This window comes from Myotis daubentonii, chromosome 16, assembly GCF_963259705.1.
Source record: "Myotis daubentonii chromosome 16, mMyoDau2.1, whole genome shotgun sequence".
Classification (NCBI taxonomy): Eukaryota; Metazoa; Chordata; class Mammalia; order Chiroptera; family Vespertilionidae; genus Myotis; species Myotis daubentonii.
Window position 1 is genome coordinate 35561585 of NC_081855.1, and position 17932 is coordinate 35579516.

Here is a 17932-nt window from a genome sequence, read left to right on the forward strand (position 1 = left end):
TCAAAGCATCTTTTACTCTTGACCAGCTTTGAAGCAGAAAACATTTTATAAAGACAAAAATTTTGAGTGAGAAATGGAGAGAAACTGGTTATTTTTTTTTTTTAGTTAAACATAATTTTATCTTGGAGAATTGTGGCTTATATTATTTTATATGCTCTTATTTGCCTACAAATTATAAGTTTGTGATAAAAAGCGGCCTTCTTTTTTTTCATTTCATCTTTAAGTTGGAAATACCTAATCATGAGAAAATAGAAGATACAAGAAAATGTACAATTCACAATTGTGTATACACAATTGGGTTTCATCTGTACATTGACTTGGAGAGTGGTGTGGGAGTAGGATGGAGGATGAAATATAATTTTACTTTTCTACTTAATTGCCAGCTATTTTGAAAAATGCAGTGTCCCTGTTCTATTTCATTAAATTATCATTTATTTCTATTATATCTTATGTGGATTCATTAACATTCCATGGACTAACCTGTGTATTAAGGTTTATTTTATTAAAATTAGTTATCTGTCCCTATATTTTACCGTTATTTTTACTAGTGTACACATGCCAATTAACTCACTTCCTGTTTGTAATTCATACCTTTTCTTTCTTAAAAATGTCGTTTCTTTCTTAAAGATTTTAAATTTTTATTTGTATTTTTAACAGGTTCACAATTGAAAACATACAAAAGGGTACAGAGTGAAAAGTCTTCTATACTTGCCCCAGCCACCCAATTCCTCTCTCTGAAGGCCAGCAATATTACCAGTTTCTCTTTCCTTCGAGAAATATTTTATACAATATATACTGGCGCGAGGGTGACTGAAGCAAACCTTCTTTATCAATTGGAGGTTATATAATTTCTAAGAATATTGGGTTAATATCACTTTCTATGTTAATTTTTTGAATAATGGTGATTGTCTTTTTTATAGAATCAGCTTGCCAACACCCACCAAAGCCAAGACTTTAAGCTCGATCAGAGACATCACTATAGACCCTTCACGAAGAGATTTTAAGAACTTAAAATATTCTGACTCTCAGGATTTCAGTGTTTCCTGTCTCTGGACTTCATGTCTATGATGGGTTTCACAGAATTCTCATGTCCGTGAAACTTCTCTCTTGCCCTTTGTCTTTTAGTATAGATCATGTCAGAGAATGAGAGTGTGGATATGAATTATTGAGTAGCGTTGATCACCAAATACATCTACCCATCTGGTTTTCCCTTACTTTAACAAATTTCCTTCTAAAATGCCCAAGAGCTGAGAATAATAATTTTACTTTCCTTCTTCCATAATAAATAAATAAATATGTAAAGACACAGGACAGGAAGCTAAAGTATTCGCAAACATGTTTAGGGTTATTTATTGATGGCTTTGCTCATTGGCAGTATAAAGTGTGTGTCACTTGTCATTAGCAGTAACAATTTCAGCACGTTATGTTCTCTTTTTATTTACTCTGGTGGCAACATGTTTCTGAACAGGGCCACTGGCTGTGGGTCAAGAGGTCAGTCTTTGAGGTTAAGAGTGGATGGGGTCATTTGCTATTAACCTAAGATTAGCAGCTAAGTTTTGTTTCCTTTTTTTCTTTTTAGCAGATTTCCTCCTATTTGTGTAACACACCAAATTAATCTTGCTCAATTTTAGAAGAATTTCTTCTTTCTGATCTGAATTTTATTTAAAAATTTACAAAGGTGTTTTTTTTTTTTCTATCCAGATCTCTTTCTAGCCCCTTTTCTGAGTCCATGAAGCAATGTAAACTATTTTTAAGATTAAAAAATGTCTTATCTTTAACATCCATTTCCCAGTGTACCAATGCTTCTTTCTATACTTTTGAGATTTTTTTCCTCCACATGTTTACATCTCAAACTAACAAATGCATTGAAGAATTTTAGGATTTCTGTGACCCATTCTCCCCTGGTATGATTTTATTGCTATTCTGGATATTAAACCATGTTCAGCCCCTAAAGTAACAAGTTTCATTGTTATTGTTGTTTAACTTTAGGAATCTATTTATTTGGTGTCCTGATATCTGAGATCTTTTTTTCTATATCTTCTTCAACAAAAAGAGTCACCTGTTATGGTATATCGTTTCATTAGTCATTGTCTAACAATTGCTCTCCCTGGAATTTCCTCCTGAGAATTTCCACACAATTCCGAGTTTATATTGTGGAATAAACCACAGCCTGCTTAGGAGCTAAGTCGATGCTAGGTCTTTTATACCAAAGTTGTTTCTCTAACATCTTGGCCCATTTCATTGCTAGAAAGAGATTTTACTTGCCTTTAAAATGTTTTATTGCTATTGGTGATTTGCTTGCTTGCTTTCTATAACCTTAGCAAGTAGGTCTTAACCTGTAAAAAAGCATATAATGACTACATGATGGATGCAAGGTACAACAAACAGGGAAAGGTTCCTTCATGCAGGCTTCTCACAGTGCAGTGTGGACCTTGATGGGTAAAAAAGGAGAGGAAAGTAAGTATATACAGAAAAATGTCAAATATTTTAAACCTATGATAACTGAGAGATTAAAATCAACTGTACTTCTAACAATATTATACTGTGAAGAATAGCAAGCTTCCGAGGGTATACTCTTTGCTACCAAGTTCCCTCACATGCTTGGACTTGAGGTAGGTAGAGCCTATTTAAAGAGAGTGTTGATTTGGTAGCAATCCAGGTAGATAGTAAAGCATAAGCGAAGGTAGAGAGGCAAGAAAAGTCATGGTATGCCCTGGCGGTTTGGCTCAGTGGCTAGAACATTGGCCCATGGACTAAAGGGTCACGGGTTCCATTTAGGTCAAGAGCACATACCTTGGTTGCAGGCTGGACCCCTGTCCCTGGTCAGGGCGCCTGTGGGAGGCAACTAATTGATGTGTGTCTCTTACATGGATGTCTCTCCTCTCCTCTCCTCTCCTCTCCTCTCCTCTCCTCTCCTCTCCTCTCCTCTCCTCTCCTCTCCTCTCCTCTCCTTTCCCCTCCCCTCCTGCCCTTCCACTCTCTCTAAAAATATCCTTGGGTGAGGATTAAAAAAGAAAAGAAAAGCCATGGTATAGTCACAGGGAGCTTAAGGAGGTTGGCATTGCCATAATAGAAATTCCTAGGCAGGGAACTGTAAGAGATGAACCCTGACAGTCTCATGTTAGTGAATATTTTCTTTATTCCTTTGTTTTGTTTGTCTTGCTATTGTTTTTTGTTTGTTTGTTTTTGCTTTCATGAGCAATGAATTTCTGGTACATTTTGCTACATTTATGTTATTATTTTCTCAGGATAAGTTTCTAGAGGTAGAATTGCTGATCCATTAAGTATTTGTTCTTTTATGGCTTTTGGTTGTATATTAGACAAAATCACTATCCAAATGATTGTCAGGTTTGCACTGCCATATGCTAGTTGTTGTGCCCAGATTTCAAGGTTCCCAAGACCCCCAGGGAGCCAGTCAGTCCGATGCAAAAGCAAAGAGTCCTTTATTATGCAAGCCGGCTTGCGCTCCCCGTTCACCAGACCCACCGACACAGCGGAAAGTCCAGTGGCCGAGAGAGAGAGGCCTGATGGGACTGGGGGTTTTATAGGGGGGTGGAGTGAGGGCAGGAGAGGGGACTGTGGGCCCCGCCGATTGGCCAGGCGCGAGTCGGGTCATCTCTATGGCGCGCACGTCCCTTGATTGTCATTGGTTAGTTTAAAGAAATCCTGGGCGTGGCCAGCAGGGGCCTGGGCTTCCGGGAAGAAGGCACTCTCCTGAGCACATGGCGGCTGCTGCCCCAAAAATGGAGGACCCAGGGCAAGATGGAGGGCGCAGTCCTAGCCCCGCCCCAGGGCGAGCTGAGCCCGGGCTCCAGGGGCCAGTCCGGTTGCTGGGGGTCCAGTAGATCGACCAGTTCCAGCCCAGGCAGGATGTCCACGTCCTCCGTCTCGTTCCCGGGGGCGTCGGCGATCGCCTCCTCCTCCATCTCCTCCGGCGAGGGCACGCGCCCCGCCCTGCCGCCGCTGCTGCCGGGTGGGTCCGGTCCGGGGGCGGCGGGCGGGTGGCAGCCTGCGCCGGGCTCCCGCCGTGGGCTGGGGAGTCGGTGCCCGAGGCCGCCAGCAGCGTGATCAGGCCCCGAGACGACTCGCCCTTTCACTAGTAAGTGTGAGAGAATTATTTTTCATTACTCTTAACTCTATCTTTACTCTGTTTGCCAACCCAATATGCAAAAGTGATGGTTTTTGCTTTAAATTTGCATTTCTTTGATGTTGAATATTTTTATTTTTTTGATCATTTAAGAGAATATATTTTAATTTGAGTGCTTTCCACTCATTACTTGGATAATTAAGAATATGAGAAATTAATTACAATTATAAATTATAAGAAATCATTTGAGCCCTGGCCAGGTTGCTCAGTTGGTTAGAGAGTCATCCCATACACCAAAGGTTGTGGGTTTGATTCCTGCTCAGGGCACATATGTAGGTTGTGGGTTCAATCCCTGGTTGGGGGGTATATAAAAGGCAACCTATCTATGTTTCTCTCACATTGATGTTTCTATCTCCTTTTTCTGTCCCCTTTCCTTCCTCTCTCTCAAAGTCAATAAACATATCCTTGGGTGAGGATTTTAAAAAAGGAAGAAAGAAGTCATTTGAGCATAATAACTTTTCAGCATGACTTGCATATATAGGGTATCCATGAAATAAATAAGACCCTTTGACTTAGAGGAAAATCAAGAGATGAATGACTTAGAGACCACAAAAATGTTGGTTAGGGGAACTCTTTCAGTAAAGATGTTATAAGTCTATACCTTGATGATAAACCATTGGAAAAACAAAAGGAGAAGGACAGAAAAGAAAATTTAGAAGGTGTGGCAAAGCTCAAAAATAAGACAGACCTCTTCATGGGCCAACATTGGGACAGAAATGCAGGGGCCCAGAGGTGGACACTGGTTGTTAGTGTCTGAAAGATGGCTCAGTGGCCAGGAGTTAGGCTTTTGCAGAATGCTCTGTTTGGGGCCAAGGAGTGTCTTCAAAAGAACACTAATCAAAGCTGCTGCTGACTTCTACGAAGAGCTAAGTAAGGCCTGTGTGAAACTGCATGCCCAGGGAGTTTGGAGGACAGAGACAGTTAGCAATGGAGCTAAGCTATCTAATGACTCGTTTTCTGATTTGGATTTCCCCCCATATAACCAAGAATTAGATCCCCTGATTGTGCAATAGAAGACCAGATTCTGGACTGGAATTTCAGGGATTCTGCGGAGGCAACCATTAAACTGGAAGACAGGGAGTGGTGCAATCATAGAGAAAGTGCAAAGAATTCACTCTAACTCCCACTTAAGATGTGCCTACAAATAAAATGTCAGACTTTGTAAAATAAAGTAATATATTAATACCAAAGAAAACAGACAATATAGTTAGCAAATAGGACATGAATTCATGCAGATGAAAGGAAGATAATAGAACAATCTGAAAAACACACACAACACCTTTATATTTCAGATCCTCAAAAGGATAAAGGTATGGCTTTATAAAACAAGAAATTATAAAACAAAGCCAGAAGAAATGCAACAAAACAAGAACAAGTGCCTATGAAAAAGAATCACTTCAGAATATTAGCAATAAAATAATGACATTGAAATTTTAAAACTCAGTAACAATTTTAAACTGTATTAGTAGGTCTCAGCAGCCCAGAGAGATAAAAATGTGAAATAATTAAGAAACATATTACCTACACAGATAGGTAGTAGACTTCTATTTGGTGACATTAATTAATACCAGAAGACAATAGAGTAATACCCCAAAGTACTGAGCAATAGTAATTCTTAAATTACAATTCTATACCCAGCTAAAATTATAATTCAGTACTTTCACACAACAGTAACAGTTTACCACTGCCTTGTTCTTGCTGAAAACAAAAGCCTTTAAATATGTACTTCACCATGAAAATGCCAATGCAGAGGGAAATAGTGATGTGCATGATACAGAATGGTGTTGGTAATTAACTTTTAATGTTATAATAATAATTTAGTAGTACCTTTCATGTAATAAATTACTTACATGGAACTAAAAGCCCAGACAATAATGACAAGGAAGAAGGGATGTTCAGTTGCAATTAAAGCATATTTAGAATAATTATTGTGATATTGAGTAATTTAGGGAAATATTTTGTTACATACAGTATGATAAAAATTAAGAATAAATCATTATTAGAAATAGATCCCCAACATATAGTTTTAAAAAAGTGATTATAGAACACTATCAGTGCAAGAGAAGGCAGGGAAGAACAGATCATGCAAAATAAGATGGTAGAAATAAACCTCAATATATCAATAATCAAAGTAAATATAAACGACAAGGGATATAATATTGAATTTTTTAAATCTAATTATGTTATGCTTAAGATATATATATGTCTAGAGATTGTGCCATTAGCTTGTACCAATGGTATGAAATTTTCAGTCAGGATATGCTATAAGCAACAAATGGCTTCATTTTCTTTTCTTCCTTATTACAAATACATTTGAATGAGAGAAAGAATGTAATGTCACAGATTTTGTCATTAGTTAATCAGAGTTGATAGAAGCTTCATAGATCATATCTCTTAATTCCCCCTGCACTTGAAATTTTCATTGTGCTAAAGCTGATTGAAATTCTGAGCTGCCTTTAAAGCAATTCCAGATCTCAAGCTTCTGAGGGTTTTAAAAAGATACACTAAGTACGTGACACTTAAATTCATAGGCTAAATTTCCTTTTGGATTGTTTTGCGAAGACTGAAAATACCTATGTCAGGAAATTTTTCTTTTCATTTTCCAGCTTCTCTATTTGTCAGCTATTCTATTCTGACTTCTAAGATGAAGTGCACATTTTAGTTATAGTTATGTATGGCAGTCTCCATCTGCCATAGCCAGCCAGCCTGTGGGCTTAAAGAAAGAAGGAGAGAACCTAATACAGAACTTCTTTTTGACAAGTTATCTTGCTATTTTTCCTTTACAATTAGACTCTAAGTAATAATCTGTTGGCAATGACCCAATGACCCTGCGAATTATCAAATATCACAAATCTTCGGTTTTGTTAGGTGTATCATTTTAAACATTAATGATCAATTTCTTTTTAATTAAATTTATTCATCCACATTTGTGCTTATGGCAAAGTTTTAAAAAATTCCATTTTCTTATTCCCATTTAGCTGAATATGTTAGTTGTTCAGGTTAACTTGTCCTTAAGGTATTATTTTTCCCACTTCTATGGGTCCCCCAGCTGTTCTCACCCTAATATTATTTCCAAACTTTCTAGTTCACTGTGACTAGGGTTATCCACTGATTAAAACGTAGATTTATTTTGGTGGGTAATGAGCATAATAAATGATCTGATTGGATCTCTAGGGATGATTATTCGTAAGCTGTAGCAATGGTCAGAGCCCAAAACTGATTTTTTTTTTATCTGCTAAGGTCCAAGAATGAATTTTTTTTTTATTCATGGACATTTACATCAGAAGCATATGTACATAGATTAAAAACCAGAAAATATAGTTTCTTTTTACCTCTCATATGACTATAGAAACAGTGGCCTCTGCAGATCTATCTAGAGGACTTTTCAGGTTCTTAGATGTACAAGGGACATCTTATTTGTTGCTGCTGATCAATTCTTGATGTAGCCGAATCACTGCAGTCTGAGAGAAGCTATTCCATAACACAGCAAATCTTAGAATTTATTTTTTCAACTGATACTTCCAGCTCTGGATTCTGTGACATTTGCCCAAAGGGAAACACCGGCCCCTTGGATTGCACTGTGCTTCCATTGTCTGAACTGTCCCAGCAATAGCGCGTAAAGCTGTTTGCATAGCGTGCTAACTCTGTCAGGGTCAGTTCCAGTCTGCGGCCGCTAAAAATGAAAACCATGCCCCAACCGGGACAAGAGCAGGGTCAACAGCTGGCAAAGGATATGGCAATCATTTATATAAATATGCTTTCTCGAGCCCACAAAAACAAAAACCCCAACCTAGCAGCTGGGAAGGGTTGGAAGTAGCCCCAAGGCTGGTTAGTCCCCTTCCAGATGGGGAGGTTACACTGGGGCTAGCCAGACTGCTCCACATAGACTTCCGATTCGCATTAGAAATGAAAGGAGGAGAGGAAAGGGAAAAGGAAGAAAGGCTACGAGCATGACTGCTCTGTTTTTCACCTAACTTAATCAAATCAGCGAAGACTTTCCGAGACGGAAGGCTTCCATTTATCGGTATTCACGCTCCGTTTTTTTCTGTTTATCATAGTGTCTGATACACTTCTTAACTGCTTAAACAGAAAGCATATATGCTCTAAACTACAGTTTATATGTAATGTCATGGTTATTTGTAGACAGATTGAAGAACCGGCCTCAGATTTATGTCCTGTTTACATCTTCCAAACACTTATGTGGAACATTCAATGCTAGAGAAGATAATAATTGTGGTGTTGGCGCGCACCCAGAACTTTATCCAAGGGATAGGGTTCATATTTGTAACTTGATTTACTTTATAATACATCGTTATTGCACATCTAATATATCCAGCAGAAGAACGAATACCATTTTCCTGAGTTCATCTCAAGGTTGCATTCCACGAGACAAAGTATTATTTTTATAACCTGTTGATGCAGCAAGAGCCAAAGGTGGAGAGTATCTGACTTTCAAACCCTTCCAGAGTGACAGTGAAATAAAAGACACCACCAAGATGACGAACAATTTGCTCTCATTATTTAGAAATGTGCAGCCTCTTCCTAATAATGGAAAGTTCTGCCGAAGCCAAATGGAATGGCAAGCAGCACCTCCCTCCTCTCCGGCCTTCTGCTTGCGGAAGGGAATGCTGGCATAATGAGTACATTTTTAAAGGTGTAGGATGAGCTCATGATGTTGGGAATCCATAACGAGACCTACATTAGGGTCTTCTGCCAAAATGGAGAATTGTCTTAAAGGATGTGCGGGTCTGACGCAGAAGTAATGCATTTTCCTTCTGGTAACGACTTGCCTGAAAACAAACATTTTAGCTTTCCATGTAGAATGTCCTAACTAAAAGGGTCTATAGTGATCAAATCTTCCTGCTGGAGTAGTGATCACAAAGGTGGAACATGCAGCTGGAGGGTCTGTGGGCTCCTACTCAGGTGTGCCTTTCCCAGCTGCATACCTGCAGGGGGCGCTGTGCTGAGGAGGAACAGCTCTAGGCCAACCTGGATAGAGACCTGCGCTATCTGCTGACCTGTGATTGTCTTTACCTCCCACTTAACTTTGTACTGTGTCCCTGTAGTATCAAAGCAAGTGTGGCTCAAGCATCAACATTTTAATAGATATTCTGATGGTTTCTAGATTATGAGTTAGTCGGATATTTCCATCGAAAAGTGATAAGGTAATTGTGTTAAGACGCTATCCCCTTTATTTATGATTTTAAGCATTTTGAGGGCAAGAAAACTAGGTCTGATTCACCCTTGTACACACTGAGTCTTGCATAGATGATCAGCATCTATTAGATGTTTGAGGATGTGAAATTAAAGTGCAGGAAATGCTGATTTTGATATCATTAACTCATTGAAACGTTTTCCTTTATAATACCTGCAAGCTGAGGGGAGGTACTTTTTCTTTTCTTTTTATTGTTTAAAGTATTACAAATAGTGGTACATATGTCTCCTTTTTCCCCCATTGACCTCCCCCCTCTCCCCCCCCCCTCCCCGGCATTACCCGCCTCCCAACAGTGTCTGTGTCCAGGTACTTTTTCTTACCTTAATTTACATACTAGATCAGTTACGTTTGTAGGACAGTGCAGGTATGACAGAGGTGTTGCTGACATGCTGTCACTGCGGTTCCTGCTGTCTCCTATTCTTGTACAGGCCCTTTTCTCGTTTCGGTGCACTTACTTTTGGTTAATATCTTTGATTTGAATACACTGTTCAGTTTTTCTCAAAGACTTTCTTAGGATTTATCTTTGAACATTAAGTATAAAAGCAAGACAGAGGCTTAGAGGTGTGCTCAGAATTGAAGAACTAGTGGTTTAATTTCCTGACTCTGGGATTCTAAATGTTTCCTTAGATGGATGCAGATTAGTTTAACATAATTGGAAGTTTGAAAGGTGCATGTTTCTAGGGCTTTTAAGATAATGATACTTAGGAATCACTGATTCTGCCCTGATGACTAATGTCCTTTAATATATGTTTACAAGCTCCAAAGACTTTTAATATCTTTTACCATCGTCTGATTACTAATAATATGTAACTGAAGCAAACATTTTCTCTATCTTGTAATTCTTTGTAAGAAGAAAAAAAAAAAAGTATTCAGTAGAGGCTGTCCTTCCTGAATTTTGTTAAAGCTCTGTATCTTATTTTTATTTTTGAAAAACTTTCCCAGTCCATAATGCAATATGGTTTGCTCTGATATACCGAGAAGATATTTCTTCTTTCCACTTCCTCTCCTTTTAGCCGTGTGTATAGCACGTACAACCACATAATACATATGTTTATATCTGTTCTATTTTATAGAATGCATATGACACCAGCCAGCTTGACTCTTTCCTTGCCACACTGCCACTACTTCCTTATCAAAAATTAGTAAGATTCCAGGCGGAAACCAACACGTAGTGTTCTATTAGTGACATCTTGACACTGTACTGACCTCAACTTTCCTCTTAGTTTATCTGCAAATGGTACCTATCATAACCAAATTTAGGATGTGGTTGGCACCGCTGTTTAGTTAGGTGTGTGTGTGTGTGTGTGTGTGTGTGTGTGTGTGTGTGTGCGTGTGTGTGTGTGTGTGTGTTTCAGTGTTGTTATCTCACATTTACTTTTCCTTCTAATTTGTGGTCTGACTGCTTTGCTAAAGGTGTAGGACTAGGAGAATCACTACAATGAACAAGTCAAAAGAAATACTTTCAGGGTGGACTAATTTGATTTTAAACAGCAAACGCAAAGAGTAATGAATCACTAATACTATAGCTCCTTTCTCAAACAACAGTAGCAGGTTAATTTCAGTGAGTCCCTATGATCTTTCTAAGCGTATTCATGTCAGCAATGTCATCCTAAACATTAGATCCTATCTCTATTCCTTTTCAAAAAAAAGGCTCTGTAAAGTCAGTGGCTTAAAAGTACCTGAAACATCTTTCTAGACTTCCACCTTACTTCAGGGCCCTAGGGTCATAACCTCTTAACCTTATAGGTTATAGGTCTCTCGCTTTTTGATCTTTATTGGTTACTTCGTTTTTGCCTACTTCCTCCATACCATTCAAGCCTTGTTATGTAAGGAAATTGGAAACACCAATTTTGGACGAGATAAGAGTTGCCCTGTCTTCCAGAATCATGCAAAAAGATGATTTTAAATAGAAACATGCTTGGGGAAAAAATTAACAAAACGAACTCCAGCATCCTGTTTAAGGCAGTTTGAAGTAGATCCCCTTCATTTCTTATCCTCTTAAAAACAAAAACAAAATGAAACAAACAAAACACACACACACACACACACACACACACACCACAACACTTACTGTTGACTTATACAATTAGTTAGTTAGCTTATTATTCTCGCCCTACTGGTTAGAGTGCTATTTGATAATAGTAACAACTAACACTCATGTGGCACTTACTGTTAACAAAGCATCGTATTTATCATTTTATAGCCAGGTCAGCTTAATGGGAGAGAGAGTATCTTTATTTCACAGTGGAGGAACCTGAGCTTCAGAAAAGGCCCTCGACTTGCAGAAACTCAATGGCAGAGCTGGTGTGGGGTGTTCACCTCCGGGATCCAGATCCTGTGCAGCCAACCATTCCTATTGGGGAGGCTTTAGAAGGGAAGCATATTTCTTTTGATTCTCGGCTAGGGTACATATCTTCAGTTGTTTGGCTGATTGGCTGGCTCTCTCATTATATTAATTTTTTTCTTTCTTTTTTTGTTGCTATTTTTTGCTATTTTCTTGCTTCTGTTTCAGCCAGTATTCAGGTTTTATTTCTTTGCCACACCCATAGACCAAACTTTTAATTTTTCCAATGAAGAAACTTCCCTGAGCGTAATAATCAGTACTGGAATCCAAGTAGGATTGGAAAGTGCACTTTTTCCCTAAAATACCTCTCCCAAAGCCCTACGTCAGCTGAAGAATACCCCCATTAGGAAGAAAGGGAAATAAATACCTCTCACAAGCCAAGTTAGAAGCTCTGCGTTGTTTTTAGCAGGACAGTATGTCTTCGATTCTTACTCAGGAAGTTCAATTTACCCATCACCGGACAGCAAAGGAGGACAAATGGTAAAAAATAAGAATAAAAAAAATTTATAAGTCATTATTCAGTTCTTTCATTCTTTTTTCTTTTTTAAATCCTCATCCGAGGATATGTTTTTATTGATTTTTAGAGGGAAAGGAAGGGGGGGAGAGAGAGAGAGAGAAACATCAATGTGAGAGGGAATCACCAATTGGTTGCCTCCCATATCTGCTTGGATCAGGGATTGAACCTGCAACCTTTTGGTGCACAGGACGATGCTCCAACCAATTGAGCCACCTGGCCAGGACAGTTGTCTTTTAGTTTTATTAAAATTATGAGATCTTGCTTTTAAAAACAACAACAACACAAAACTAAGACAAATTTTAACCCAAATCTAAAATCAAGCAATGACATCAGTATTTCTTCTCCAATACAAACTACCTGATATCCTCAAATATCTACTAGTAGCAAAGTTAGAACAAGGAAGCCTTTGATCGATGATCCTGCTTCAACCCCATAGTAAGTAATCACCTACTTGTCTGACTCACAATAGCACTTAAGTATGTGTATGTATGTGTGTTTGTTCTGAATTTATTTTTATTTTATCTGGCTTGCCAACTGACTAAGGGGGCAAAGAATGCAATGTGGAAACCATCCATTTCCACTGGAGAAAGGAGCCAAGAGGAATTCCTTAAGCTGAGAACATGAGCTGTGAGCAACATGTTTAAATACCTAAATATCCAAAGTTTGAGGCAAGTCCGTTTATTTGAGGCGGGGGGGGGGGGGGGTGGTAGTGGTGGCGGGGGGTGGGGGGGGAGTACACGCTCTTCTTTGGGGCTTAAAGGAGTCCTTTGACTTAGACTCTAGCATATGTGGTTCTAGAGGAAGTGAGAGGCATGAAGCCCCAGAGAATTCTGGCCAAGTTGTGGTTGACGGTGAGAGAGAATGGTGTGGCTCCCTTCATGATGTGTGTCCCAGGTTCAATCCCAAAAAAGCCATGACTTTTAAAGAAAGACTTCACCGAAAGGAGGGGAGTGGTAGCTAACATTGTGTGTGTGTGTGCTTTTTATGGGTCAGACGTCATTTCAGGTACTTAAGAGAAGGGTCACATTTGGTTCTGTCAACACTCCTAGTAGTAGTGATTTTTATCCCCATTTTGCAGATCAGGAAACTGATGGTATCTGAAATGACTTGAGCTCTCTCTAACACCAAGAATGAGGCTGAGGTAGGATCTGATCTCGGATCTGGCTTGGAAGTCCCGGGCTTTTCTCAGTTGCCCTGAAGCATTACTCAAAGCATTAACTGGAGCTCTCAACAAAGAATTGACTTTCCTTCTGATGTTCCTTGTTTTGCTGCTCTAGGCTGTCTGGGGGCTAATTACTCCATTAGTTAGAATAAGAATGCATTGGGCCCCAAATCCTGTTTGATCTTTGGATGGACCAAGTTAATTTTTTACAAAGCAAAGCTGAGAATTGTATGGCATCACCGTAGGCCTGCCAGTATGACAAAAGTGTGAGCGATGAGCTAAGAGTGTGTCTGACTCAACGCCAACCCAGAAAAACAACTCCAAAGTACATCTCCTGTTGCTCTCACATGGTCTGAGTATTCAAAGGGAATAAAAGTAATGCATCACTCGTAGAAATAAACAGCCTAAATAGCTTAAAACTAAGTCAGTAGCCTTTCAACAGTGAAGCTGAGTCTTATGTATCTGTCCTGTTTCAATTTAGGCAATCAAGACCCTGCATTTTCCCTGAGTAAGTTTATATTTATAGTACCAGCGTTGTGACTACGGTGGTCTGAGGCGTCTGTTGTGAACCAGGACTCACAGTAAATTATATGTGATTGCTGGAGAAGTTTGTGAATGCCTGTGCCCTTCAAAAACCTTTTTTTTTGGGGGGGGGGGGGTTACCTTCTAGGTCTAAAAAGGAAGGGTTTTTCATACAATTTCAAGGCTTCTTTTTCTTTCTTTCTTCCTTTTTTTTAATATAAGCTCCTTACTGTCTATCTTTGATCACTCATTGGTTGTCATCAGTGGGTACATGCTTATGTCTGTTCCACCTTTTTTTTCTTTCATTCAGTATTTGAAAAATAAACATTTTCATCTATTACTATATTTCTCACGTTAAGAACATTTTTAAGCCATTACTAATTACCCTTCACTCATAGCCTAGTTTAGGTGCATAGTCACAGTCTCTGTGTGGGCAGATTAGGTTTGGTGTAGAGAAAGAATATGCAGTTGTACAAAATCATTTTTTGGAGTAAAGGTTGAGGAAGAGAAAGAACTAAATGTCAATCCAGTCAGAAGCGCCTTCTGCCCAGAGTGGGCGGGAAGAACCTTCCAGAGTGCGCCTTCCTGCCTCTCCCTTTGCCGTTCTTCATTCGTGCTGCGACTTTATTTTCTTTCTTTGTCTTCCTGACTTTTGGGGGACAGCAGGGCACAAAAGAGAGAGTTTAGGAAGAACTTAACAGTTTCCACATTGTCGTCTGTGTAAAATCACAAAAAGAATAATTAACAGATGTATCATCGATAGTTAGGGAGGACAGTGATCAAAGAGGGCTTGAAAAGATATTTTAAAATTCATGGAAACATTCAGCCACATACTCCGCCTTCTGTTCTTCTCTGTAAACTTTTTTTTTTTTTTCAGGTTGAGTGTGATTCTTTCTTTCCAGCTGGGACTTTCAGCTTTGTCCCTGGGACCAAAGGCTCAGTCAGTATCACTCTGCAGAGAACGTGTTCCGGGTCCCAGCATCCTCACCTTGGCACCGTCAGCCGGGCCCCATGGCCAGGAGCTAATTAAACGCCCAGCCATCGGAGCTCTGAAGTGACCCGGGGGAAAGGGCAGAGAGTGGAACTGAGAGATCATTCAAATGGGGTTCAAGCTGTGAACAGCGTCCGGCCCCCTTCTTTCACAGCTGGGGCTTTGGCTGCCTGTCCCTCGGGTTGTTCAGCACGGTGACCTTGGCCGCCTGTGATTTACTAACTGTTTTACAAACATTTCCTCACTCTGGGAGGTTTGATATACTCTTCATCCTCCTCAGCTCACCAGAGTCACTCAGGGTCTGAGCCAAACCTGCCTTTGTTTACAACTTTTCCGGGAATTTTCACAGAGGGGGGGAAAAGAGACCCCTCCCTCCTGTCCCAGTGTTTTATTTTTAAGTCAACACTTTCCCCAAGTTTATTTGTGCTCAAGCAAACTCTCCTACAAGGTATTACTCTATATTCAAATGGGAATTGCTGCATTTCTATAAATAGAACAGAGGTCATGTGAATGAGGTCAGAAGCATCTAGATATCAGATTTTACTGGACCTTTACATTTAGTTCTCTAGTTTTTGAAAATAATATTCTATGTTTGGATTTGTCTTTTTTTCCCACATTCACATTAGCCTGACCATTATGTGAAACGCTGAATTTGGGAAACATTGAGTGGAATCTTTTAAAACTAAAATACCCATGTTAAAAATAACAAAATTTGTTGTCGCTTCATCATTGTAACTTTCTTAAAAACAGAGTTTATGGCCCTTTCATGAAGTAGTTTTAGACTGTCATTACCTTTGAATACTCAGTACCAGGGCTTTTATCTTTCAACCTGATTTCCATTGCATTGTTAGGTCTTTACATTGGCTGAGAATGAAAAATAAATGCCTTGGAACTTTCAAAGGCTAATTTTTGGTTCACACTAAGAAGAAATTAGCCTGGCCAGTATGGTTAAGCTCATAAACCAGGAGGTCACAGTTCAATTCCCAGTTGGGGCACATGCCTGGTTGTGGGCTCAATCCCTAGTGGAGGGCGTGCAGGAGGCAGCCGATTGATGTTTCTATCTCTCTAGTCCCTCTCTCTTCTTCTGTCTAAAAAATAAAAATATATATATATTTTTTTAAAAATAAGAAATTAAATAGGAAGTTCTGACAATTATGAAGTAGTATATGACTCTTAAGAAAAAATGTCATTCTTTGGAACTTATCTGTCTGGGAAATACAAGAAGTATTATTTTCCTCTTTCTACCTGTCAAAAAAAAAAAAAAAAGATTGAAACCAAAAGAAAACAAAACAAACAGGTATCATTGTCTTTTAGAACCATTACAGACAGAGTCTATTCTAAATGGGATACAGCCAGAGACCAGTTTCCTGATAAAATGTGTTTTAGGAAGGAAAAATTGCTTTATTTCAACAAATCCAGCTGGACTTCCTGGTGGGCCTCCCACATTGTCAACATCAATAGCATTTATTTGTTGACCAACAGAAGACCACCAGAATGAGGTATTTCCATCTCTGCATATTTCCAAATCTGCGGGAAAGATAGCTGTTAAAGAGCTAGTCTGAAGGAAATGGCAAACAAACATCATAGGTGTTCCTGGGTGATATTCAGGAACTATTGCAGACTTCCAGTGCTCAAGACGGTCTCCTCAGCCATAATGTCATTGACCTTGACAAGCTCAGAACAAATTGGTCTTTGTGATTGCTACCACATGCTGTATGTAGTGCCTTCCAACCCTGCCATTGGTCTAGAGTGAAGGGGGCAGGGGAAAGGGCTACTCATCAGAGAATATGCTCCCTTTATGTTCTTTAGGCCCTTGCCTAGCATGCTTTCCCAGTCTGGTTAGTCCTTAAATGGCTGATTTAAAGTTGCCAAAGCTTTGTAGGACCTGTGGAGTGTACCTCGTTTGACCCAAGTACTCAATAGATGCATAGTCTTTGTATTCTTACCCGTTATATCTTAATAAACGACTCTCATTTAATATTTTAGGAAATGGTATATAAAAAGCTATTGACAAAAAAAAAAAAAAAAGCTATTGACTTCAATGTAGGAGTTCAACTCTAAGGTTAAGATGGGGAGGTTTCATGGCCTCTGGCCTCCCAGAGGCTGTGGCTTCCATTCCACTTGCCTGTGCTTGGTGTTCAGCTGTTGTATAGTGCCTCCCTGTATATACTGTACTTCTCACTGTATTTCATTTTCTTCTAAAGTTGGGCTATCTTCTTCTCCCAGGAATAAGAGAATTTTCTTCTTGACGCTTTTCTAACACGTTGCTAAATGCTCTCACTCAGCCTGACTTTAAATCCATGCTTTTGTTTTCTAACATTATTAATGACTAGAGGCCCAGTGCACGAATTCATACATGGGTGGGGTCCCTCTGCCTGGCTGGCGATCAGGGCGCATTGGGGCCAATCAGGGCCAGTCGGCCGGGGGGAGAGACCGTGGGAGGTTGGCTGTGGGAGAACACTGACCACCAGGGGCAGCTCCTGCATTGAGCGTCTGCCTCCTGGTGGTCAGTGCATGTCATAGCAACCAATCAACCGGTCATTTGGTTGACCAGGTCGTAACAGTTGCTTAGGCTGTTATATATATAGATTAATATTGAAGAACTGACCAAGAAATGTGATAGCTTCATTAGAGGGCTGAGATAGTACGTTTCATGAAAAATGCTTTTGTTTAGGACATTTCTTCTCAGCTTGAGTTTAACTTGAATTTCATCAGCCCAGCTTTGTGGCGAGCCGGCAGGGCCATGGCATACTCAGCCCCCCATTGGGCGCCATATATGCCGCGCCAGCTCAGCCAGGTTCGGTGACCCTGAGAGGAGGCGGTGAAGGATTGAGAAAAGACAGACCAGAGAAGAAAGCTGGGTCTGGGTGGAACGCTGTCCTCTCTGATGGAGAGCCTCTCTGTTGCAGAGCTAGCGACAGTGCCACAGATTACAAGCTGTGTTTTTATTTTATAGCCAGATTCCACAAGGCAAAGTAAGGGTGTGGTCAAGATGTTTACAATATTCTTGTGGGTTTCAATCCTACTCAGCTAC

General features: G+C 39.7%; 1 protein-coding gene across 7 annotated transcripts in view; it reads left to right on the forward strand.

Moving 5' to 3' along the window:
• The window catches only part of BCAS3 (BCAS3 microtubule associated cell migration factor), a 480998-nt gene that overhangs the window by 326168 nt on the left and 136898 nt on the right, over nt 1-17932 (forward strand). The window lies entirely within an intron of this gene.